We start from the raw sequence: 25,671 nt of genomic DNA on the forward strand, positions 1-25,671 counted from the left end.
CATACTTCCAAGTGGCTATATTTCGTGAAGGCATGGGATCTATAAAGGTCTCCAAAATAGAAAAACATAGAACAATCCCAAAGAAATCGTGCGTTTGTTTTGTTTTGCGAAATGACAGAACCTTATAAATTTTCTGCCTTCACGAAGTTTCAAATTTTCGCTGAATACAATGAGCAGCCTGTGAATACTGGCATTTTGCACATAACTAGAGAGAGTCTTGTATCGCGAGTCGTTCCGGATCTCCTAACACAAAATTCTAATTATGAGCAGTACTCACTGAATACAGATGCGGCATAACAAAGAACCCGGACACAAGCGCAGTTTGAAGCAAGGCCGCGCGATGTAACCACGATATCGCGCGTTCTAACAAAGAGCACAGCGTCTGGGCCTTGGTGTTCAAGTTTGTTTTTGGAAAGTTAAAATGGCTACGTGGTTCAAAGCTCGAAGTACTAACGGTGGTGTTTCAATGATTTGTGCAAGGGAGCTCTGCACGCGTGGGCACTTTGAAACAAGATAATTCAGGAGCCGGTGAAATGAAAGCCACACTTTCAGCATGACATACCTTCTAAGCTCGCACACAATGAGCATGCAGCAGACGAAAAGAAAAAAAGCAGCAAGATAAAACAATTCTGAATTAACCCCGCACGCAGTTATGCCCTTCCATCGTACGCTCCACCACGTACGTCCTTCCAACGCTTGCTCTGCAGCTGTATTCTAACGTATAGCTTGAAGTTTCAATTCATCGTGTATTTCTCGATCCTATAACTCCCTGCGCGCGCGATGCGTCCCGAGATTGCGTTGCCGCTCACTCGTCCCCGCAGTACGCTGGTAAGGCGCCGTTTTTAGTTCTATAAGGGCAAAAGTCGAGAGGAAATACACATGGTGATAAATCCTGCTGTATGCATTCCTGCGTGCAATAACAAGCGCAAACGTTAGACAGGACATGGAGATGGACAAGGCACAGGCGTTTTGGCGTTTAATATTATTCACATATAATAACACACTGACACAGCAACATATTAAAATAATCTACGCATTCCATGAAACAGCTGTTCTCGAGTACTCCGACAGCGGGATGTCGCGCATGTCAGAAAAGAACGTAGAGTGTCACAAAGCTCAAATTCCGAGCAAGAGGGTTAGGATGGATCAACAGCTGTGCCACTATCCATCGGCCGTGGCTGTGCGCAGCGCGAACATGAAACGCGAATAGCATGAAGCGCGACCAAGAAACATGCACACCAAGAGCATAAAACTTCAATACGCACTCGTACGTAGGTGTACTTGAGATGGACAGCTATAGATGCTACCAATTATGCACTATATTAAAGCTAGTGAAAGTGGCTGCAACGTCTTCACGCACAACGTGGCTTTGTTCGCAAGCAGTTAAGAGTGCTCGTCGGTAATTATTTCCGTTTTCAGAAGAGAGTACGAAGAAGCAAGAGAGCCATTATGAGGCACACCGATCTTGGAGGCAGAAGGCGCTGACTTGTAATACAGCACACCTACCACGTTAACCGCTGGCCTCCCGCTACCATATCCACTGCGTGCAACTCGCTACGCAGTCCTCGCTCTTTCTGCACTGTATTATAGCAATATAACAGATGGTCGTACCCTTTGTATTATCTCAGATTCGTGTGGGTCTGGTAGCAACTCCTCCTCTTTTTTTTATGTATCATTATGTATCATCATTTATTATGTATCATTTTTTTTTATCATACACTGAGCTGATGATATTCGACTAGAGAACCATTTAATACTTACATCTATTTCCTATACGGAAGTAAGCGATATTTCTTTTGCGAGAAGTCGTCGAGCTAGCGAATTTGCAAAACACCCAACGCATCTGTACGACCGTACCGATGCCTCTAAATCACCCGCATCCCATATAAATTGTGACTCAGCTACGTTACGAGGAACGTCAGACTAGCTGTTAAGATGCTTATTCCCTTGCTCTTTCTCTCTCTCTCTCTCTCGGGTTTCCTTTATATTTATTAAAATTCCCGAAAATCAGCAAAACACTTTCTTCGGCTTAACTACCTTTTTTAGGTTTACTTTATTAATAAAAATTTAATGTGCTTACCACTGGAAGCGCACTTTCCTATTTAATCCAATGATGTTTTTAACAAATTGCCGAGACTCAGAAAAAATTTTTTAGCGAAGTGGTCAAGTTTTCAACGGCGAAATTCTGCATTAAAATGATATCAGAGTTCTGTAAACAACACATATGTGAACCCCTAAAGTGGACAAAGGTGATTTATTTTCAGCACTCTGAATTACACCAATAGTTCCTAATTATGTGGGTTGCAAATCTTAGGTAAACAACGTGACAATTTCCCGAAATCTATAAACTAATTTATCACATGTGTCTACGATCACGTGCAATCTAATATACATGGCTTACGGAATTGTGTTACCTGTTTTTGAGGCAGAGTTACAAAGTGGTAGCTTCGTGCTTCAATTTGTCTTTAACTTATGGACGTTCGGAAGTACGTGTAAAAAACATTCGGGCCCTAAGCTAAGCGTCTGTGTGCACGAGTTCTTAATATTAAAATATTTAGCTAGCTTTTAAACAGAGAGATTTTAGTTGTCCCCGAACAAGCATCTTCCTCGGTGACGCTTCCCCAAAGTTGTCTACATAAAGCTTGTGTAAAGAAGCCTAGTTAAAGTCGAGTTTTAAACTCCCATGTTTTATGTACAGCTACAGCACACTGAAAGACAAATATAAATATCCAAAACGAACACCTTTGTTACAGCTCTCAGCATAGATAAGCTTGATTTTCTTTTATCTCGGCGACATGGTACAACTTCTGTACAAAAACATTCGTTCACATTCCGCCGACTCTTTCGTCCACTTTCTGTGGCTTTCGGCCAACGTTCAATAACAGATCAAATCAGTAGTAAAAGAAGTGATAATAAATCTGGTAAGAACTGGCGCTTCATACGAACTGCGCCATCGGTCCAATCACGGTGCATCGTCGAAGACGCGCTCCTCTTCCAACGTGGCAAGAGCCATCAAGCACGTTCAGGCTAGCTGCTGGAATCGCCGAACAGCCTACTCAGCAGCCCGACTGGCGTCGCTTTGTTCAGCTGAAGTTGAAAGTTGGACGGCCCGTCAATGCCGAGCTTCGTGCCACCCATCCCCTTGAGGAACTTCATGTTGAGCTTGTCCAGAATGTCGATGCCCTGGTCCAATGCACGTCGTACGCCGAGCGGTGATTCAGCCGTAGCTGTCTCTCCTCTTTCAGGGTTCGGTACTGCCCGCGCCTTGCCACAAACAAAGGCGAAGACGAGTATGGCGAGGGCGACACTAGGTATAAGGAACGTGCGCATCTTTCCACGCTGTGGTTAGCTTTCTTCTCCCAAGTCAGCAATCGTGGTAAACGAGCTGGCCTGCTCTGAGCCTGGCGCCTGTTCTCAGAAGCAGGACCTATTCGTCCCCTTTAAGTAGCAGGAGGATAATCCATGCATGGAGCGTCGGAATGCTCGCTTGAGTAAGTCGGCGATAAACGGGAACAAGTGAAGCTGCAGCGCAGTCTTACAAGTTGTCACGTCCTCGCCCATGAGAAGTGCTGCACTGGCCCACCTTGAACGCCACGGACCCCGACCCTGAGCGTGACTTTATTGATATGCGAGCAACACCAGTGTCCGCGCTATCGATCGACAGCTGCAGCTGCACCCGCCTGAGCTTTCCTGGTGCTGCTACGCAACAGGACGTTACAACAATTAATGAAAAAAGAAAGACGCGGTGGTGCTTGAGATAGCGGTGTGTCCCAGGCTCCGTTTCGTCTGTTTTGTTGTTGCTTTCTGCCGCATCCGTGTGCGTCGAGCGAAGCGCGAGGGCTATTAAATTGGAGACGCCGCGGCTTCCGCGAACCGGCTTTGCTGCTTCGTGGCTGATAGCTTCGATGCGTGACGACATTAGGCGTAGCGAAAGAAGGAGCGCGATGCGCTAGACACGCACCCCTTGCGGCGATTGCGCCACATCAGTGCTCATGCAGCGTGCGACTCAAATAAAAGAAAAGAATACGGAAAGAAAGTGTGAGAGGAGTAGATATAAGTACAGCATATCGATGAAGTCGCAGCACGTGAAACTCGTTACGTTTCCCTCGAACACGTACCATGAGCTGCAATTGCGTAACACGGTGAAGGAGGCAAAAATCGCAGCCAAAGAGCACGCTCAACCAAACTTTCTCATCGGCGACAATTAGAAGGGCGCAAGAGCGATGGAGGGCATGCGAAACTTGATTTCGTCGCAGCTGTTCCCAGTTCGGCAATACTATTCCCGAAGCAGAAATCACAGCTGCTGCCTGTTCAATAGAGTCGTGAAGCCTGTCCATGCGCACGTGTGCGTGATCATCATGTACAATTACTTGATTTCCTTTATTAGCGGTGTTGACGAGCAACGCGAGGTGACACAATCGCTTCGAGTCATTTGTACCCGTCGCACGAACTTCTTTCTCGTTGCGCTCTTTCGCTGCACATTCACCTTGGAGTGTGTGCAGATTCTGTTACATTTTAGCCCTTGCACCATGATTGAAAACAACATGGCGCCATATGTTTCTAAACTTACTCACAAAACTTGTTATGCGATCGACGGTGCGTTCTTGGAAGTGGCCTCGAGAAAGGCGTATATATTTTGTATTGCGCCTAACCGGCTTACCCAATACGATCGATTACGGGCACTTTCATTCTTATTTGCAGTTCATAAGTCGTATATGCAGGCTAACGGAGAGAAAACAAAAGTATCCGATGGACGTGTTTGCAACACGCTATGACTTGCATAGTTCTTTTATCTATATACGTTAAGCAAATTCAGCGCTTATATCAAATGCGTGTGCCAACCATCTACGGCGAAACACTTTCAGGATTGAAGTCAATAAACTAAGTAAATATGGATGCTAAGCAGTAACGAGCAATGATATCTAGCGTCGAAGCTTGTTGAAGCTTTTATCATCTGCATCTCTGAAGCCCTCTCTGCAAATGTAATGTAGGGCCTAAACACACACACACACACACACACACACACACGCACACGCACACGCACACGCACACGCACACGCACACACACACACACACACACACACACACACACACACACACAACACACACACACACACACACACACACACACACACACACACACACACACACACACACAAACACACACACACACACACGCACACGCACACGCACGCACGCACGCATATATACTTCAGCATTTCAGTCAGCATCTAAAATGCCTACACTATCTTAATAAATATGCTGGTGAGGCGCATCACAAGCGTAGAGAGACTTCACTTTCTCAAGAGAACGCCCACCACTGTACCGCTAGTTTCTTTCACCTACGACATACTCATTTTAGACCTTGCGGCATGGTGCTTGAAACAGCCTTCATCAGACGTCTTTCAGAGTAAACGGCGTTCAAAAATAAAGCGAATGTTGAAAGAGAAGGTCCAAGTCTTCGGTTTCAAAATATGCATCCTAGTTCTACAGCTGGTCCGCGCAGGCTATGAACGAATTCGCCATAATGACATTGTTCAGTACACGCAGTGCACGTTTTGTACGCATGCATTGCAAATTGACCTTGTATTTATGCCGTATGGTGATGTCCAGAGAAGCAAATGTTCGGTCGTTGATTCCCTAGTCTACCGTTGCCAAAGGTACCAAGGGTTTTAAATATTTCAAGTCAAAAGGCAAGAAAAAATATATTCTTTGTCCATCGGAAGAGTCTTATTGTGAGTATAAATCCCTTCAAGTGAATACAAAGGCAATGAAACAACCTCTGGTAACTGATGCAGGAGTACCATATGCGTATGCTATCCTGAGCAGTTGGGTGTTTCCGAAATGATGTGCATTTCAGGCTTTGAATACTGCAATGACATGAGCATCCAAAAAGCGTGTTGGCAAACCGTGGGATTTTCTGTGGTTGAATACCATGGAACTCCGGCTTTACTTATGACTGATTACGCACAAAAACATGGTTATAAAAAGACAATTTTTCGTATAAGAGGTCTATCAAATTATCATCATTGCGCAGGCCTACTTTATTGTCGATAATGTTTCGCTTTTGCAGGAATGTTCTGCTGCTGCGTATTGTGGCCACAGATACTTTTTTTTTCGTCATCATATTTCCTCATATTCTCGCCGGCATATCGCCATCGCCTCCTTCCGCGACAAACAGTGCATCAGCCCGCAAACATGTAGATTAATCTTGCAAAACAGACAATAATGCATTCGTCATTTTTCAGAGCCGCAGTAGGGAAAATGGATACGCAAAAAGCGGACGAAGACTGTCGCATACCGTGAAATTTACGCAAGCGCTGACTCCTTGGAAAATTTCAGTAGGCCACTTAGTGAACCCCATTTTCTAGTGTTGAGTGTTTCTAGTGTAGTGTTCTAGTGTTTCTAGCGTTCTCTGGAAGAGACAGAAACGTTAATGACAGAAAAGTGGAGTGGTCAGCCTGAGGCATGTTAGTTCGGCCTGCTGCTAGACGCTGAGGAATGGGTGTGGAGGAACGACAAAGATATGGTAGGAAAATGACGGTGGTATGATGATGATGATGATGATGATGATGATGATGATGATGGCAGATGCACACACGTTCCACGTATGGAACACGTGCTGGTACACAATGTTCGTGTGCAACCCGAACGTGTATGCTTCACCGCACATCCATCGTGGCAGAGTGGGGTACAGGCTACTGGGGATCCGCCAGAAAAAACATCTGTGGCTTGCGCACTGTGCACGGCTGTTCTCGCCACAGGTGTATTCGAGCGAGGCACCAGCTGTTGCATGGCACCAGTTATTAGTAGCAGCAACGTCTGTATTACCGAGAGCAATGGGGACGTGCCGCAACACTCTCGTTCTCGTTGATACTCGGAGCTCCGAGCCCGCTGTGGTATGCGGGAGCCTTTACTGCGCAGACAATTGAGTTCTGGTTCCCGTTATAGTCAGTGCCTGTACCTCCACGTTCTTGTTCTGTTTTGCGCAGTATAATTTTTTTCCCTAAATAGAAGAGTCGCAGGAGTCCGAAAGTGCGAAACAACATGGTGCAACAGTTTGATGAATTTTTCTTTTACTCCCCTTTTTTCACATTCTTCGTTAGGCCTTTTGAATCAGCTAGAATGGGGACAATGGCCGGCTCGTTTTGTAAACGGGTGACGGTATGTATACGTGTCCTTGACAGTCCGATGTCAAGGAAAACTGGATTACGTCGTGGCAATGACATCGTTGAAGTTGTAGTTTCCTAATGAAGTGTGCGAAAAATAAACTTGCTTGTCCGTCAGCTGCACTTTCCCGCGCTACTGGACGTTCTCATTGCAGAAGATATGCTGAAGTGCTTCAAAAGGTTCATTTACCGATCTCAATTTGGTTGTTGTTTGTTTCAGCACTCGTCTAACGGCAGGCATTTTGGTACTGGCTCCACTGCAAGCAACCAAGAACCAGTGATTTTAAACCTAAATGGTGCACAACTGCCAAATTACTAAAGAGCAGACATAGGGAACTACAACAAGCTACTGAAATTGAAACAAGGCTAGCCTGGGGTCTTTTTTTTCATAAGTACTGAATAGAAGTTTTCTTTAGGGGGTCTTGCTCTGGCAACCTTGATGCCTCGAATTAGCGTACGGGGGTTTACTGGCCACTTGACTGCTGCGATATTCAAGTAACTAACATGTTTATTATTTATAAGAACGATCTGGTTGTTATTCCCTATGAGTAATAGCTAGTCTTGTTGAATAATACCTTCATTTTCTACACATAACAGGGGACTGAAGGTTTTCTACGTACATCTGCGAAAATTTTCGCTGAACTATATATTGCGACCTTCCTGGCTGAATAAAGCGCATTTTATATGTCCTTAGATAAGCTGGACCCGAGCGGTGTTTGCTCGAAGCGCTTATCGAAGGAGACTTGCAACCCTATTGGAAAGAGTAGTTTCCCATTGCCCACTGGAAGAATGCCCATATTGGAAAAAAGCACAAGAACTCCGCTTTAGACGAAAAATTTCCCCTACTCTGAAGCTGCGATATGATGCGGTAGTCGATTCTGTCTCGTAGTGATTAAATATTGGTCACTTCATTGGATATTGACATATTTTAAATATGAACAGAGAGCTTCTATTAGAAAAAAGGGTTGCCTGCTCGTAGCAGGGGAACGGGTATTAGGAGCGATGAAATAAAACCGAGACGGCTCGTCTTTTCGCCACGTAACAATCACATAAAGCCAGCAGACGCTGACACCAAGCAAAGAAAACTGCGAATAAACTACTACACGTCATACGTTGGTTTGATGTGGTTGCTGCTGAAAGTTGAGGTCCACTGTTCACCGAATTCGTCTGGTTCATCCTACAACGATAGTAACGATTCTGGCCGCCTTGCTGCTTTGAGGTGTCTTACGAGTGTTTATTGACAATTTTATGCACTAAATGATGTATTCAGTTTAACGGATCTTCCATATCCACCACCACGGCGAAGAGTGGCGCTGGCTAACACATCCAAGGCCATGTTGCCGAAGAAGTACTTATATCTAAATACCACAGATAGGGGATGGAGGGACCGTCACTGCTTTAGCTTAACTAGTAGAGCAACGCATGTATTTGCGTATAAGTTGTAGGGTTGGCTCGCACTGGCAGAGAGTTAGTTATTTTCTTCTTTCACTTTCGCTTCCACTGTCCGTTGTAATAATGGAAAGGTGATCGCAAATTCAGCCCTCACCTGTCACTGATCTTACAGCTTAAAGAATAGTGATCTACCGCGGCGTTTTCATATTCTTTAACTGCCGAGTGAAAATATCGCAAACATATTTATAATCTAGCCATATTCACAGTATAACCGTATTCTTGGTGTAACTAATTCACAGTCTAAATCGTAACCGTATTCAAATCGCAACCATATTCATAGTTCATAGTCTGAACCATACGCTGCAGCCAGCTGCATAGAGCCTCGATTAGCGAACGCTCCAAAGGAGGCGGCAGAAAGTTCCAGGAATGTTTAGACTCTCTGACTCACAAAGTTAGCTTGAATGCACCACTTTTTCTTTCTACAAAACTTGCGTTTCCTACACGTCCTTCTGCATGTCTTTTATATTGTTGTCTATCTAAACAGCTTTTTTTTTATAACGATCATTTTTTTCTTCTCCTTTAGAGTTGTTATCGTCCTTGTTATCATGAACTTGTTTATGCGACCTACGCTCGCGGTCGCTGGACCCACGCCAGTCTGATTTCTCCTCGCGAGAATTGTGAAAACCTTGCGTTCACGGGAGTCGTCTATGCGTCATGGTGGGGAACTTTTCACAACCTAGAGTGCGCCAGTTGGAGGCTAAAATTATCTGCGATGAATGGAGTAACCAACTCGCAAGGTCAAAAATGAAGCTCAACGAGTGCAGCGTTGGTAATTGCTGGTTGCGTTATGCGCGAGAGCGTGTTTTTCTGGATATAGAAAGAGTCAGTTAGACAGCGTGGAGCCTCACTCTGAGGTGCGAACTGTCGTTATTCGTTGGCTTATAGGCAGACTATATGCTCCACGGAAAGGAATACCTTTGCCTCTGGTAGCTTCGGATGAACTAAATGATGTAAAAATTGAGTTCAAAATTCTTTAAATAATGAGAACATTGAAAATGTGTAGACATGGGGGATCTTAAGAAACACCCTTAGGTGATTTAAGTGTCCTGTTTACCGCTCCAATAGAGCTATCTTCTTAGTATGTGCAACTGCGTGTTTTAATTTTTTAATCGACACATTTGCATAAAACTTTTACTCATTCAAGAATTCAGTGGCCATATTGCGGTTAATGCGAGAGAAGTGCTTTATCATTACGCCGCACCTCTTTGTGTTCCCTGATCGATAAGTTAAACTGCGTTCATATAGAGAAATATACATGGAAACTCTGATTTCTTAAGAACTGCGTAACATTTTCTCGATTGCCATGAATGGTCTGTCTGCCTTTGGTACCATAGATAAATATTTCGAATTTTTGTTTTCGTTTTCTTGTTTGTTTGTGCTGTTTGTATGCTTTTTTTCCCCTCGTATACCATTTGCTGTCTCATGCTTATTTGTATTACTTGGGTCCCTAAATTACATTTCTTACCTTTCGTATATCACATTCCTACATTACATGTATATATTCTTTGGTGTGCGGTATTGATATGTGTGTTACCTACATTTCTATATTAAGTTATGCTATCTGTTTTTGACGTGCGCCCAATTTGAATTCGCAACTCGTTGTTTAAGATATTCATTCTGAGATTATGTACAATGACACCATGCAGAATGACCAACCTCATCCTCGCTTCCTTTTTTTTGTTTTTTCCTCCTTTCTTTGCACTCAACCTCTCTGACAGTACATTGGGGCCCGCGGCTTCGTGAGACTCTCATTCGCGACGGCTATTTATAGTGGTCCTCCCGCATCTAGTAAAGTGGTCCTCGATGCGAATGAAGTTTAAACTTCACGCTAATGAAACACTGCATAAATTTCTAACAAAAGCCCGTACGAATATGCACAGTTAAATGTCCTGTCGCTGCATGCTCGGATACAAAGATATATTTGAGTAAGAAAGATAAACTTGTCACATAATGGTGGAAAAAAGAGTGTAACACCCAACTACTATTAATGCGGCAGGGTTAACAGTCTGCGTCGTACAACATGCATTTTCTACAAGTCACTGGGTCGTATCTTTATAACGTTATACGCTGCACAATATACATGCTGTGTTCCAGTTCTAGCCAGCATTGGAGACAGCCTACGTTAACAGCTAAGAAGACAGTTTTGAGCACACATAACGCATCTGGAACCATCTGAGGATGTCTCTGGGACGTGATGCCAGCTCGCGTTGACAAAAAGAAAGGCGAGGAGCTCATAATGTCGCTGTGTTTTACCGCTTTGCGTAGGCGAACCTAAGATAAACACAACGTAGCTTACATTAATCTCAATATCAAGTAAGGGAGCATCAACATCAAGTAAGGCAGCGTGACTACATTTCCTTCTGAGCAGAAGACCTTCACGTCGAGTTTTCAAACCCCTTGCCCTGATGCCATCTTTTTAGGAACAGCAAATAAGACACAAGAAGCTGTGCCTTAATTATGCCAGTTTGTCAGAAATTGAACGAGGTGACCGCTGTCCGCTTAGCAGTCTGTTGGCTATCTCCCGCAAGTATTGAAGCACAGCTGTAGTCTTCACTCGTGGAACTGCTATACTAAACATTGCTGAGGAACAGAATGTACAGAGAAGGTTTACAGCGCCAATCTCCTGATTAACGCAAGCTAGAGATCTCAGACTTAACCTACTGGGTGAAACATTTAGCAGTCTATAGTCGGATACAACTATAGAAAAAAGGGGAGGCCCCGCCCAGATGACCGAAGCGTGACGTCCGATTGCCTCCGTGACTAAAATAATCCCGCTCAAGAAATCATGCTTCTGAAACGCGCAATTGTCGGTATAAATAAAGACTTTTGTATTTTGATGACTGGTTTAGTAGAGCTCTCATGTGCTACAGCACATGCCGGATCACAACAGAAAAATAACTCCGCGCCTTCCACAACGCTGCCCGTCGTCTGCTCTTTAGCTTCATTGCAAGTGACAAAAGTAGAAAGAGCAACTCTGCATGGTTCAAATGTACACGGCACACTTACTACTCCTGTTCCAAGCTTCAAATGAATCAGTTGCTATTTAATAAGTAGTTATATAAAACAATGCATTTATCGCAACCATTGCAAACTCAAGATGTTTGGTGTCAGTGAAAGCACAGTGTTCAAGGTGAGGAGGGAGGTCAAAGCTTCGCATATTTCGGGTCGATGCCCTCGCAAGCTGTCGCAAAATGTCGCAAACTGTCGCAAGCTGTCGACGCCTTCGCGAAAGCGCCCACAAAATGTGGAGAAAAGAAGACGCAGCACGAAGTATGACACGTTGTGCGCGCCGAGGTCGTGTGCACGATCCCTTTCACCACAACGAGATACCGACGTTCTAGAAGATTACTAACGAGTTCTCGAAGCGGATATGGTTGATATGTTTGTGCCCTGGGATTTGCCTGACGGAAGGCCAGTGCTATGGTGTGTCGACCGTGGAGGAAGCATTCATCCCCGCATGGTGCCTGCTTCGGGCACACGACTACGTGCACGGCTCGGGTTTCCTCACCGCTGCACGGCGTCCACGACGGAAGCGGCCACCGGATCACGGACTGCTATTCGGCCCCTCCCTGTGCCGGCAACAATGCAACCCCCCCCCCCCACCTCTTTTGCCCGGCGGCGCCTGCACCACGAACGACTCCCACTGTTTTTTGGATGCTTTCCAAAACAGGGCTGTGTTTCGACCCCGTGCCTTGCAGTTGGTTCCCTTTGTCCTATGCGGGCCATAAAACTTCCCCGGCGCACCATTCTGACCGACCGCCTGATCGGCCCATTTATGACCTCCATAGCCTCCAATACGTCACTACGTCGAGCACGCCCATTGGGGAAGACGTTGCGAAGGCACTCGTCAAAGAATTTAACCTCAAATGTTTTGCACAGAGCAAGTGTCATGGGTCATAATTCTGAATTAGCCGACATATCGTTAAAAAGAAGCCTTAATCTTCCTTTTGTAATCAGTTAACGTTATATTTACGTGTACGTTAATAAGAGAGTGCTTAAACTAATCTAAATCCGCCTCTGCGGTTTTGTTGTCTATGACACGGATTACATCCAGCACCTTAGTACCCTAATCGTCACCGTGGTTTACATGGGCGTAATAGATTAGTGTTAGCAGTGATTCGAGAAAGAACTCACTTTTTCTGGAGGTTGACAGTGGCAAGATAACAAAACTTTGTTTCGGCTCTTGTATTTTCATTTGAGCAGCGTATGGTCAGACGGAGATACCTTTCATCTCAGTGGGTCTCTACAACGCGCTCCCCAATTACAAGTCTATCGGATGTTTGGCAGTTGGCGTAGAAGCACTGGTAAGAACACCAATATTTTTGTCTACCTTAAACAACGCAAATCACACGTGTCAGAGTCATCCAGCAGAAATAGTCGGGGCCGAATTGGTGCCGTCCGTATATGTTCGGTTCTCTCGCGCAACAATAAACGTTAAAGTTATGTGTGTCGAGCGGCGTTGAAAATCATTGCGCAACAGTGACGTCGGGACTACTGCGAGGACGCCCAATATGAAGCTATTGAGTAGCACTTAACGAGAGTATGTTCAATCAGAGTCGTAACCAAGTCCGTTCTTGCCGTTGCTCAAATTGATGGTTTGTTGTATTTGTTTACTAAATAATGGGACCGTGTGAAAATAAACAATCCGCCTCATTACACCCTGCGAAAGTGGATGTACAGCGCAGCGGATGGGGACGTTACACAACCACCGCCACCACAAGCGAATTACGTAAAGCGCGCACGCACGTGTGCGCAGGTGCAGCATATACGCTCATTGTTCTAGGTAGTCCACCAAGCGCAAGTGCCTTATTGAACTAAATTATTGTTTAAAAGCTAATTGCGTCATAAAATACGCAAATTACGATTTACACACTAGCTGCAAACATGATCGCTTCGGATTTTTATTCGAATATACGGGAAAACTTAAACCTGCTAGGCAAAGCCCTTTTCCAGCTCTGTTTAAGGTCTCTCTGAGTGGCCTCGGCCTCTAGTTGGCGGTACCATAAGCACAGCATACATACTCATTCTTGAAGGCCTAGCACAAAAGCATTATTGAAGTAATGGAATTTCTCAAAGTAAAAGGCGTCAGGAAATTCGTAAAGTACGACTTACACACAACCTGCAGACATGATAACATAGAACAGTAATCCGACTATAGAAGAAAACATATTTCTGTTACGTGAAAACTGAAACACAAACCATTTTTCCACTTGCCGTTTTTTTTCTGGTGAGCACGCCACAAGAAATCCCGACCAACTAAAGGGTGACAGCTTCGCTGTAATCATGACTGTTTGTTTCTTCAAAGTAAGGATATGCGAAGTTTAGTATAGCAGATGGTTTGTCTTTCCTGCGTAAAGAACGCCCTCTGTTTTGTCTTTTGTATTATTTACGTTGAAGCGTGGCTCAGGTGTAGTGGAAAGGGCCACATGCGCCTCTCCCTTTGCAGTGGAAAGCCGTCCAATGGGTAGGTTGCCAAACTTTACAGTGTAGCGTTTCTGTTCGCCACGTGCTTCTGCATGTGTCCAGGTGTTCTGAAGGTACATCAAATCTATGTATATTACATAGTATACTTGTCGAAATGCCCACACCCATTGTTGTATTTCGTCACCACCTCTAATCTTGTTTTGCTTTTCTTGCGTCTGCTTGTCCACCTTTTCTAGCGTATGGTACATAACCAGAAGCACGATCGGTCCATCCAACCCTTCCACTAGTCTTACGAATGAAATCCTTTCTTGGCTCTTTGCGTTGAGGTTTAGCATAGCTTCCGTCATGGCTTTCACACAGGTGAGGGACACAGAAACGAAAAAGCCTCTGGAACCATGGCAACGCGGGGAGCTCGTGGTGCGAAGCCCAAGCCTGATGCGTGGATACTGGGGGAGACTGCACGAGCCCATCACCGACGAAGAAGGCTGGTACAGCACAGGTAGGTGTGCACGTGTAATGGGCACGTACCACGTGTTTTGAGAAACAGTTGAGCGATAGCACTTGCCAGATGCATGCCCAGTGAAATAAGCAGTAATGCTTACGAATTAAGTGGTACTTCTTCACATGTAAAACACGGAAGACAAATGTATCATTATCTGTACGTTTCTTTATTCATTCATCAACATATATTTAACGAGTTCGTTCGGGAAAAATCTAAAACTTCGTACAAAACAACGCGAGCATCTGGAAATTTTTTGTAAACATTTTTTTTTTCCGAAGTACAGTTAGTGTGAATGAGCACACTGAATGCCTTCACTAAGTATTGCTCTTGTATTAGCATGAACAGCTTTTGTATAGCCTTCTCTCTGGTCATGCAACGCCTGTACAAGTTCATGCCCGTGCAAGACGCCCGTGTTTAGGCTTACCAAATTAAGCTGGTTGAGCACCCAACCAGGTGTGCACAATAACGTCTGCGCGGTTGAAGCGATAAGATAAAGGATTGTCATGAGGGAGGACCTGTGAGGCTGTTTGAAACAACGCGTGCTGTACGGCCTTCGAGAAGAGGAATAAAGGGAAAGGAAGGAGGAATTTCATGATGACCATGATAGTAGACGCGTTCGATCACGTGGTCAATGCAAGCTTTCATTAAAGTTGTTCATCTAAACCACAATTCATGGAAATCTCCACATAGCGGCTAATTTCGTCGCGAGCACATGGTTGTCCCGGCCATGAGCCCGGATAAATTATTATGGCACTAGAGTCACAGCGCAAATTAAATTACCGTACGTAATTAAAGACTTAGAAGAAGCGCGTTGTCCTCATCTGGTTCATATTTTCCTGGTAAATTGCCCAGGTTTCATAGACCACAGATTATATTTGTGCAAACATTACTTGAACCACTAAATGTGCAAATTTGCGATGTGCTTCCTAATAATACGCATTCAAATTACCCAGCGATCAGGTTCGATGACATTTCCCCAAACCACGCGAAACTACTCCCTTACAGCATCTTAAACGCCATGTTGCAAGGCCACCTAAGCACCCTAGAAACAAACATTATCATTGCAACAGATGCCTCACAGTGCGAGGAAAAAGCTGTCATTTGAATATTTTGTCCTGCACTCAAATGGACTTTTTCTTTAAGATTACCTGATGTTGTGCCCATTTTTCTGGCCGAGTTCTAAGCAGTAATCCTAGCTTTACGTAAATTAGACCAAATGATTACAACGGCTGCTATACTTACTGACTCCCTTTCTGTATGCTCTTGCCTTACCGCTACTAATGGGTCACCCGTGCGAAAACTCTTCCACTTACTAGTTCCTGCCCATGTGCAATGTACTGATTTGATTTGGGTGCCTGGTCATAAACGTTTGCTTTTATGCGAAGCATATTACGAGGGCTCAACCCAGCTCCTCAGGCGCGGCGGTGTCGCCTTCAATACCACGTGACACCGTGACGTCACGACAGAGGAGGAATGGGGCTCCAACTCGCGCCGTCGCTCGCGGCGTCGCGGTGGTATATAAGCAGCTGCGCTTGCCTCTGCTAGACACGAGGTGAGATGCCTCCTGGAGACAGAGCTGCTCGTTGGAATGAGACGCGAAGGTTGCGGCGTGCTGTTTCTAGGTGGCTTTGCTGCGGCGCAGCGACTACGCGCCCCGCATCGGACGCGGTGAGCGTCGAGCAACGCAGCGTTCGGCGCGACAACGAAATGTGCGCCTGAGCAAGCGCCAAACGCCTGAGCCGACGCCGACGACACCGGCTTTTCTGCGACACGAGCTCCTTAACGCTGTCGCGTTAAAATAAAGGCTAGTATGCTTCGCATCCTGGGCTTAACCTTAGCTAAGCCACAGCCATTTTTTAATGAAAATGCCGATTAACTGGCAAATGCATCACTATCCGGCTCTGTTCTTCCTATTCTACCAGTGACAGCACAGATCACCAAATTAAGCTGCCACATTCGCTCCCTAAATTTATATTTACACAGGTAGGGTTTGGTTCCCTCCCCCTTTGTTCTTTTTGTGATGAGGAGGAGACGATACAGCACTTTCTTCTATCTTGTCGTCGCTTTACTGCGTTAAGAAAAAGATTGTTGGACATACCTTTTCGAAGAATTGGCCTGGACTTGACATAATCTGCAATTCTTTCGTTGGGGGCGTCCAATTTGGGGTTCAGCCACAGGGATGCATGCTTCGCAGTCCAAACATTTCTTACAGAATCTGAACGAATGCCCGGCTAAATTCTTTTTTTAGGTTTTTACTTTTCGAATAATTATTACTCATTCAATATGACCTTCCTGAATTTATTTTAACAGATAATTCTACACTATTCAATGCTGTTCCCATAGATATTAAAAAATTTATGCTTCATATTAATTTGGAATAATCCCCCCATTTTTTGGCCAATGCCCCATCGTGGGTAGAAGCCATACGTAATCACAGGCAACAAAAACAACAACATGGTTGCCCTGTGTTCTGCATTCGCGCTGTAACCTTAGCAGCACAGCAAATTGCGAACTAGCCTAACCCATCACAAACCTGCGACTGCGACTTCGGAAAGCTTCCGACTGCACAACCGCACCAAGCTTCGGAGCAGCCGGTTATAATGCGCTTTACTTCGGCGGGTACGCAGGCGACCTGTGCTACTACGACAAAGACGGCTGGCTGTACCTGGTTGCGCGGCTGAGCGACTACTTCTGCGTCCGTGGGTGCAAGTATTGGCCGGCCGAAGTCAAGGCCATGCTGCTCAAGTGTCCAGGGGTTCATGACTGCGCCGTCGTTGGAATACCCCATCCCGAAGCTGGAGAAGTGGCGCACGCTCTGATTGTGCCCGCGCCACAAGAAAGAACAGTGAGCGCAGAACACGTCACGCAATTTGTGGAAGGTTAGCATTTCCTATTTTGCTTCTTGCTCTTCTTTTAAGCTTACTGCGTGCGACGTCTTCATTATATACAAAGTTCTCTGGTTGGTTTCCGGCAGCCTTACCTTAACTTCACAGGCCAGCGTAACTGCCTCATCAGCTTTAAACGTTAGTGGTTTGAGCTTGTTGGTATATATAATTGGTGAGAGTAGAGAGCAAATACAGCAAATGACGGGTACACAACGTGGCAGACGGCGACAAGCCCTAACTTCCAACTGGGCTGCATGGTGCCAGAGCACGGAAATAAGTAGACCAGCGAAAAACACGGTATCAACAAGAAATGACGCTAATTAGAAGCAGCAGAAGCGGCACTATCGCAAGGTGCATGCGTCAGCATCACCCAGAAAGCTGATTTCTTTGCCACAAAGAGACACAGACTGCTAGCTCGCAGATAAGCCACGCTTGCATGTCATCTGAGCAGCTTCAACGATGATGCGAGTGCACGGCCGTACCAGTGTCGATGCAATATATGCGTTTTTTTTTTTCGAAAACTGCAGCGTTGTGCAAGAAAGTCATATTTTCAATTGCGGAAAGCATTCACGTGTTCTCGTAGGCGGGCTTTCCGACATCTGCCGGACAGACCCACGTAAAATGCTCTGTATGACACAAATATTTTAAGTCGAAAGCACTGATCCGCGCCTGTCCTGTGTGTTTCCTTCTTTGTCCTTTGTTGTTTGCGCGGTTATATGATTTATTCCAATATCGACCACCAACTAGCCGGCCTCTCCCTGCTAAATAAGAAAGCAGTGAGTGACTCGTTCCGCGATTACCTTGAGCAAAACACGGCAGGACCAAAAAAAATGGTGCAAAAACCGACGTGACCTCCTCCCAGAGAGCGACGTGTGGAGATGCAACGTGCGGCGCGCGCAGAGAGAAATACAGGTGTTTCGTCGCTGACGTCATGAAGCGGCGGCGACGGATGTGGCGAGAGTCGACTGCGAAGTGAAAGAGACGGCGATGGAAGACGCTCAGTAAATTGTGCTGTACACTTATTACGTTCGACTAAAACCGGTGTTAAACGTATGCCCGCAGACAGTGTTTTCCCAGAGATTCCTATAGCATTATCTTAAGCAATGTGCATGTTTTCCTCGAATTTATTTCATCATTTCTTTTTCTCTGTGTCCAGCCAACGCATCGAAGGGATGCCGGTTGGAAGGAGGCGTCACATTTGTCGACACGATTCCACGCAACAATAGAGGAAAGCTCGTCAGGCGTCAGCTGGTCCAATGGATTATCGGGAAGCGAGAACAGGGAGGCATCAACAGTCGGGAAGACGAGGTGTAAGACCTAACAGATTGCCCAAACGACGCTTCCCCGAACTGCGCAAAGCACATCTCGCACTAGGGGTGCGCGCGCACTGGTGGTGCGAAATTGCAGCATTATTAATTCGAAAGCATTATATGCCCCATGAAGTGGAAAATCCGGCGTCCGTTTTATCTTCCGATGGTACCAAAGCCCACGTGGCGAAATGATGACGTAATGTTCCAGCGCTGGAACTGTTGCGGCTCGCACTGCAAAATTCTACGGTGAACAGTCATGGCGTCGAACCTGGACCCCTTGCAAATTTGGATTAAGGTGGATTAAGGTGGATTAAGGTGAATTAAAGTCGATTAAAGTTGGTGAAAGTATAATAAAATTGGTACAAATTACAGCAAGGTGGATTAGGCTGGGTGAATGTGCAGTTATAATTTAAGGTGATAACTTAGACAAGTCATCATGCTTTCGCATTCAAATCACCTAAGGAAACTTAGGTGAGTGTCACTTCTTAATAAAGTGTACGTTGAAAGTCGTGTTCCGGTATTTCATGTGATTCCTTGGTCACAGCTCCTAACGAGCTGAAGCCCAACACGAATACTCATAAGGCTCGTGGACACCGTGACAACGTAAGCCTGAGCAAGGAGGTTTTGCTTTTTGGGTTCATTATGCAAGGCACGTTCACCTTCAAAAACTTTCGATGTAGCAGTCATTCTGTGCTGTATATTGTAAACGTAAGAGTACTGCATTTTTACCTAAGTTCTATTTTTCCATTTGGTCGTGCAGCTCAGGAGTTTTTCGTAATTATTAGAATCGTCTACACAATTCCTCGCAAAATAAATGTGAATGTGGCGTTTTAGTGTGTGTTTTACACACGCATACACATGAAGCATGTTGTTGGACTAGTCGGTTCATACATTATGCAAACATTTTAAACTGCGCGAATGCAAGACGTGAACACAAACATAGACGCACACACAAAGCGCATACTTCCAAGTGGCTATATTTCGTGAAGGCATGGGATCTATAAAGGTCTCCAAAATAGAAAAACATAGAACAATCCCAAAGAAATCGTGCGTTTGTTTTGTTTTGCGAAATGACAGAACCTTATAAATTTTCTGCCTTCACGAAGTTTCAAATTTTCGCTGAATACAATGAGCAGCCTGTGAATACTGGCATTTTGCACATAACTAGAGAGAGTCTTGTATCGCGAGTCGTTCCGGATCTCCTAACACAAAATTCTAATTATGAGCAGTACTCACTGAATACAGATGCGGCATAACAAAGAACCCGGACACAAGCGCAGTTTGAAGCAAGGCCGCGCGATGTAACCACGATATCGCGCGTTCTAACAAAGAGCACAGCGTCTGGGCCTTGGTGTTCAAGTTTGTTTTTGGAAAGTTAAAATGGCTACGTGGTTCAAAGCTCGAAGTACTAACGGTGGTGTTTCAATGATTTGTGCAAGGGAGCTCTGCACGCGTGGGCACTTTGAAACAAGATAATTCAGGAGCCGGTGAAATGAAAGCCACACTTTCAGCATGACATACCTTCTAAGCTCGCACACAATGAGCATGCAGCAGACGAAAAGAAAAAAAGCAGCAAGATAAAACAATTCTGAATTAACCCCGCACGCAGTTATGCCCTTCCATCGTACGCTCCACCACGTACGTCCTTCCAACGCTTGCTCTGCAGCTGTATTCTAACGTATAGCTTGAAGTTTCAATTCATCGTGTATTTCTCGATCCTATAACTCCCTGCGCGCGCGATGCGTCCCGAGATTGCGTTGCCGCTCACTCGTCCCCGCAGTACGCTGGTAAGGCGCCGTTTTTAGTTCTATAAGGGCAAAAGTCGAGAGGAAATACACATGGTGATAAATCCTGCTGTATGCATTCCTGCGTGCAATAACAAGCGCAAACGTTAGACAGGACATGGAGATGGACAAGGCACAGGCGTTTTGGCGTTTAATATTATTCACATATAATAACACACTGACACAGCAACATATTAAAATAATCTACGCATTCCATGAAACAGCTGTTCTCGAGTACTCCGACAGCGGGATGTCGCGCATGTCAGAAAAGAACGTAGAGTGTCACAAAGCTCAAATTCCGAGCAAGAGGGTTAGGATGGATCAACAGCTGTGCCACTATCCATCGGCCGTGGCTGTGCGCAGCGCGAACATGAAACGCGAATAGCATGAAGCGCGACCAAGAAACATGCACACCAAGAGCATAAAACTTCAATACGCACTCGTACGTAGGTGTACTTGAGATGGACAGCTATAGATGCTACCAATTATGCACTATATTAAAGCTAGTGAAAGTGGCTGCAACGTCTTCACGCACAACGTGGCTTTGTTCGCAAGCAGTTAAGAGTGCTCGTCGGTAATTATTTCCGTTTTCAGAAGAGAGTACGAAGAAGCAAGAGAGCCATTATGAGGCACACCGATCTTGGAGGCAGAAGGCGCTGACTTGTAATACAGCACACCTACCACGTTAACCGCTGGCCTCCCGCTACCATATCCACTGCGTGCAACTCGCTACGCAGTCCTCGCTCTTTCTGCACTGTATTATAGCAATATAACAGATGGTCGTACCCTTTGTATTATCTCAGATTCGTGTGGGTCTGGTAGCAACTCCTCCTCTTTTTTTTATGTATCATTGGATGGCAGTCAGTACAATTCAGCGCGGATGTGTTCTTGCTCGGCGCATGTCCGGAGTATGAGGTAGCTCGCAGTGCCTGCCGACTACCCTGTTTGTAAACTGTGCCCGTGCGCAAAAGCACACCGAACACAAAGGCCAGGTATGGTGACGGTGATGTCTGCCAAGAGAAACAAAGTCCCTATACATGACACGGGTACCGCAAAAACAGCGCACTCAAATAAAGAAAAATTCGGTTCTCTTGGGGCCAATAATATGAAGAAATGACACACATCTGCCCTGACCTGCAACCGCCATGTCAACTCGCAATGAAGATATAGAACATTATTATATGCACTTGGATGGAACACATAAATTATCATTTTCGCGCAGAAATAGAACTTTGCGGGGTCCAACACCATAGAAGTACTCAGTTTCTCTCCCTATAGCAAGAGCAATTTCATGCTATAGCAAGAGAGTTGTTTTCATGAACGGTAATAACTTCAGTTTTTCTTTTTGCCTTCTCATATTATTAATTAATGTTCTCACAAGAATCAATGAGCTCCTTCCATGATAGCAGAGTAGGTAAACGAAGTCAGAGAAAGAAGAAAACGACACCGTCTATCTCTTCCTGTGCTTTCGTTTTCCCGAGCGCTGATAAGATTCGACTTGTCCGGTTCACCATCCTCGTGCAACAAAACTTTCTGAACTGTTCTCCTAATGAGTCCCTCATAGACGAGCACAATGTATTCTTCAAGCACGTTCAACCAATTGGACGGCCAGGAATTATTTCGCAGGGCATGTGCAACCTTTGCCCCCCCCCTCCCCCCCCCCAAAAAAAAGAAAAAACGGATTTTTTCATGCTTTCACCAAATAAGTTGTTCGGCTGTGAGGCTCGGTTCCCGTGGCGCTCAGACACTCCAAACTACTGGATTGCGAATACGAGAGTTCTTTCAGTTCTCTGGTTGTTGGAACTTCTCACAAACGACATGAACTCCTTTAAACAGCCTGAAGTCAACATGGCGGTCGAAGGTAACATCGGCCGTTTACCTTGGCCTTATCCTTGGCTTACCTTGGCCTTACCTTGGCCTTGACCTTATGACAAAGAGTGCACACTCAAATGCAAAATTTTGCTGACCACATATCTTTTATTTGTTTTTTTTTTTTCGTTTCAGCCTACGCACGCTGTCTAAAATTAAGTGTTGCAGCCCTCATGCATGTGTTCAATAAATGTGATGCATTGAGACATTTTCACGTTGCACGGCGCCCCTAATTGAATTTCAGATTCAATTCATTTCAATTCAGTTCATTTATTTCTTACACAAGACGGAGGTGCAATGGCTAAAGGTCGTGTGGCCTGACCAAGGCACTTGCTCCTGAAGCCGTTCCACATACACGTACATTTCACAGTACATACAGGTATGTTTACATGAACTGCGTGCACACTTTGTGAGAAATCACCGCCCAAGTACTCCGTACAGATGGTTAACCAGCGAAGCTGACACGTGCGGCCCCGGTGCTTATGACTGGGTTAATCCGGACGCTTCATTAAACGACGGCTTGGTAGGCTGCCGGATCTTAATTCGGTACGCAGTTGCTGCTTGCGCTCGGCTGCACGAGCCTGTTCCAGTGCCCGAGCTGCAGCATCGGTTCGGCATAGATGACCCCGTTCCCGGCTCTGCTTGCGGCATTGCTAATGGGAAGCTGCCTGCTCCTCAGGAATACGCATGACGCGTTGCCTATCTATTTCGGAGGCGGAGAGAAGCTGCTGGGCGCGTGCTCCGCTGCGACGCAGAGCAATGACGTCACTACTTACGCAGCTAATCCAACACCCCCTAGATAGCACAAGGCCTTTTCCCTCCAATCCATGACGTCATGTTACCGGGCCCGAGTGGCATAGAATCTAATGGGGATGCTCCAGAGAAGACAGCAGTGATCTCGACGTCACTACTTTCATCACGCCAGCCTTGCCAATAGAAATTTCGGGCCAGGTAGCTTTGCGTCATGGATCGGAGTGAACAGGCCTTGTCCTAACTAGGTGGTATTGTCTAATCGCGCGCCTCTCTTTCTCTCTCTATTTTTTCGCGCATGCTCATAGGGTTGCGCCGGATGAATTTTCGGCGTGCAGGCGGCCAACAGACGGAGGGACGGATGGACGGACGAATCGACTAGCCATATACAGCTTCGCTGTAAAATTCTCGCTGATGGCATGGTCTCAAACCTTTGCTCGTGCGTATGAGTTCCTGTGAACTTGTGCTTCTGGATGCTAGTGTTAAATAGAAATACATTGTCTGGTCAGCAACTCTAAAAAAAAATGAGGTGATTTATCGTACGGAATCTCAGGCCTGTAAAGCCGACCGCATGTCAGAAGGACTACAATAATGGCGGCGTTTCCGTTATTCTTGTGTCCGAGTTTCTACGCCTGCCTTCGAGTACCACGAACACCAAGCAACTTGCTCAATCTTCAGTCATTCTAGGCTGCAAATATGTACATGCCTTTGCGTGGGCCCGACGCACGGTTTTGTTTTTTGTTATCCCTCTGCTGATGCCTCATACCCACTATGGCGGATTGACTGAGACTCATTATAGCAAAAACCTTTATTATTGGCTGAAAAACAGCTGAACTATTCAGGAACGATTCCAAAGAATAAAAACTAACGTGAACTACCAGAAATGTAACAAGAAAATTGCCTTGAAGCAATTAGAAGTTCCTCAACGGCTGAGCAACCTTAACTACGAGACAGTGTCCAAGGAAGAAGGCTCTCAGAGAAAGAATTTCTGGAATAGAAGAAGTGAAGCTAAATGTTATTTCTAAAATCTTTGCCCTTCATAGCGAAACGGTGACAGAATAAAGAAAATACGATTCACCTCATCATTTCCACAGAATGGGCATTGTGAGGAACCTGACCATTCGACAACATATGCAAGCGTGCGTGCGTGCGTGCGTGCGTGTGCGTGCGTGTGCGTGTGTGCATGTGCATGTGTGTGTGTGTAGGACACAATATCGGCGCTTACGCGGACAAAAAGAAAAGGTAATCAACTCCAAGGACTGCAACAACTGCTTAGCTAAGACTATGACCATATTCTCTAGACTACATTCCTTCTTATACGACAGAGATAACCGTTGCCTATTTTGTTTTCCTGTCCATCGACGCAAACGCAAGTTGCGTTGCGCTCGTACTCGTGTCAACTACTAGTCACAGCGGCTTTCCAAGCTCAACATACGTACTTCCAAAGATGGCCTCCGTGCTCAAGAGCTGCATCTATTCGGCCGAACACACGCTCGACACCCGCTCGACATCCTGAGGAACTTCGGGGAGTACATGGTTCAGCATCTCAGGCGCCACGCAGGCTATGAACTGGTGAGAAACCTAATGACCAACGTGTACATGTGGAAAAGCGCATTGTTGAAATATACTTCAGTTGTACTTTTCACAATTTCGACTGAGGCGAGGAATTCTTTAGAACAACACAGAATGCCTCCAAGTTGACATACGCAACAGTACATTTGTGAGCAATGAAAGTCTAACAGGTTAGGTCCTACTAGAACACGTAATTATGACTTCGCTATCGCCATTTAGTGGCATTTCGGCGCAATTTTATCATCTAGGCTAGTACCATATTCTATCAAATCATATTCATCATCATATCATATCGTCATATTCATCATATCATAATCTTGCATCATATTCGGCAACTGGATTCTTAGCTGCAAGAAGTCTCACTCGCGTGCTTTAACTTGTCAGAGGTGGTTTATGCTTTATATAATTCCGTTGGCTTTTCAGTTCTCCATGATAGAGCCCATATGGGCATGCATGTGGTGTTTGAGTCTATGACTTGCTACCACGAGCCCTTAGGAGACGCCGCGGCACGGGCACCGTCCCCAAAGAAACACTCAGGGCTGTTATTAGGTTGCACACAGACCAACCTGAAAACTATAAGCGATGTAGAATGGGAAAAACAATTATACGGTCTCTCATGCAGTAACTGCGGAAAAGGTTCCTCCACGCTTTGGTAAAAAAAGTTTGAATCGCACTTTATGCCCTGTGTGAACGCATGCGAAGAATAATTTGTACGTTTCCATGAATTTGATGCCTTATTTCAGCGCGCCTGTGTTTGCTTGCGCCAAAGACTAACTTCGCTTAACAAAAAGCACTAGCTCGGAAACAAACCCGTTTCATCTGGTCAAATAAAAAAGCACGAAGCACAACGTTCTCATTGCGCAAATGTTTCGGTAATTTGAACGGAATTCGTTCCACGTGTGTACAAGTTTATTCAGGTACACGAAAAGCATTAAATCGTTGACTCGACAGCTT

The 25,671-nt window shown here is 45.4% G+C and overlaps 1 protein-coding gene across 1 annotated transcript in view; it reads right to left on the reverse strand.

The window, feature by feature from the left end:
* The window catches only part of LOC139059256 (uncharacterized), a 284,919-nt gene that overhangs the window by 65,204 nt on the left and 194,044 nt on the right, over nt 1-25,671 (reverse strand). The window lies entirely within an intron of this gene.

The sequence above is a fragment of the Dermacentor albipictus genome, chromosome 4 (genome assembly GCF_038994185.2).
Source record: "Dermacentor albipictus isolate Rhodes 1998 colony chromosome 4, USDA_Dalb.pri_finalv2, whole genome shotgun sequence".
NCBI classification, from domain to species: domain Eukaryota; kingdom Metazoa; phylum Arthropoda; class Arachnida; order Ixodida; family Ixodidae; genus Dermacentor; species Dermacentor albipictus.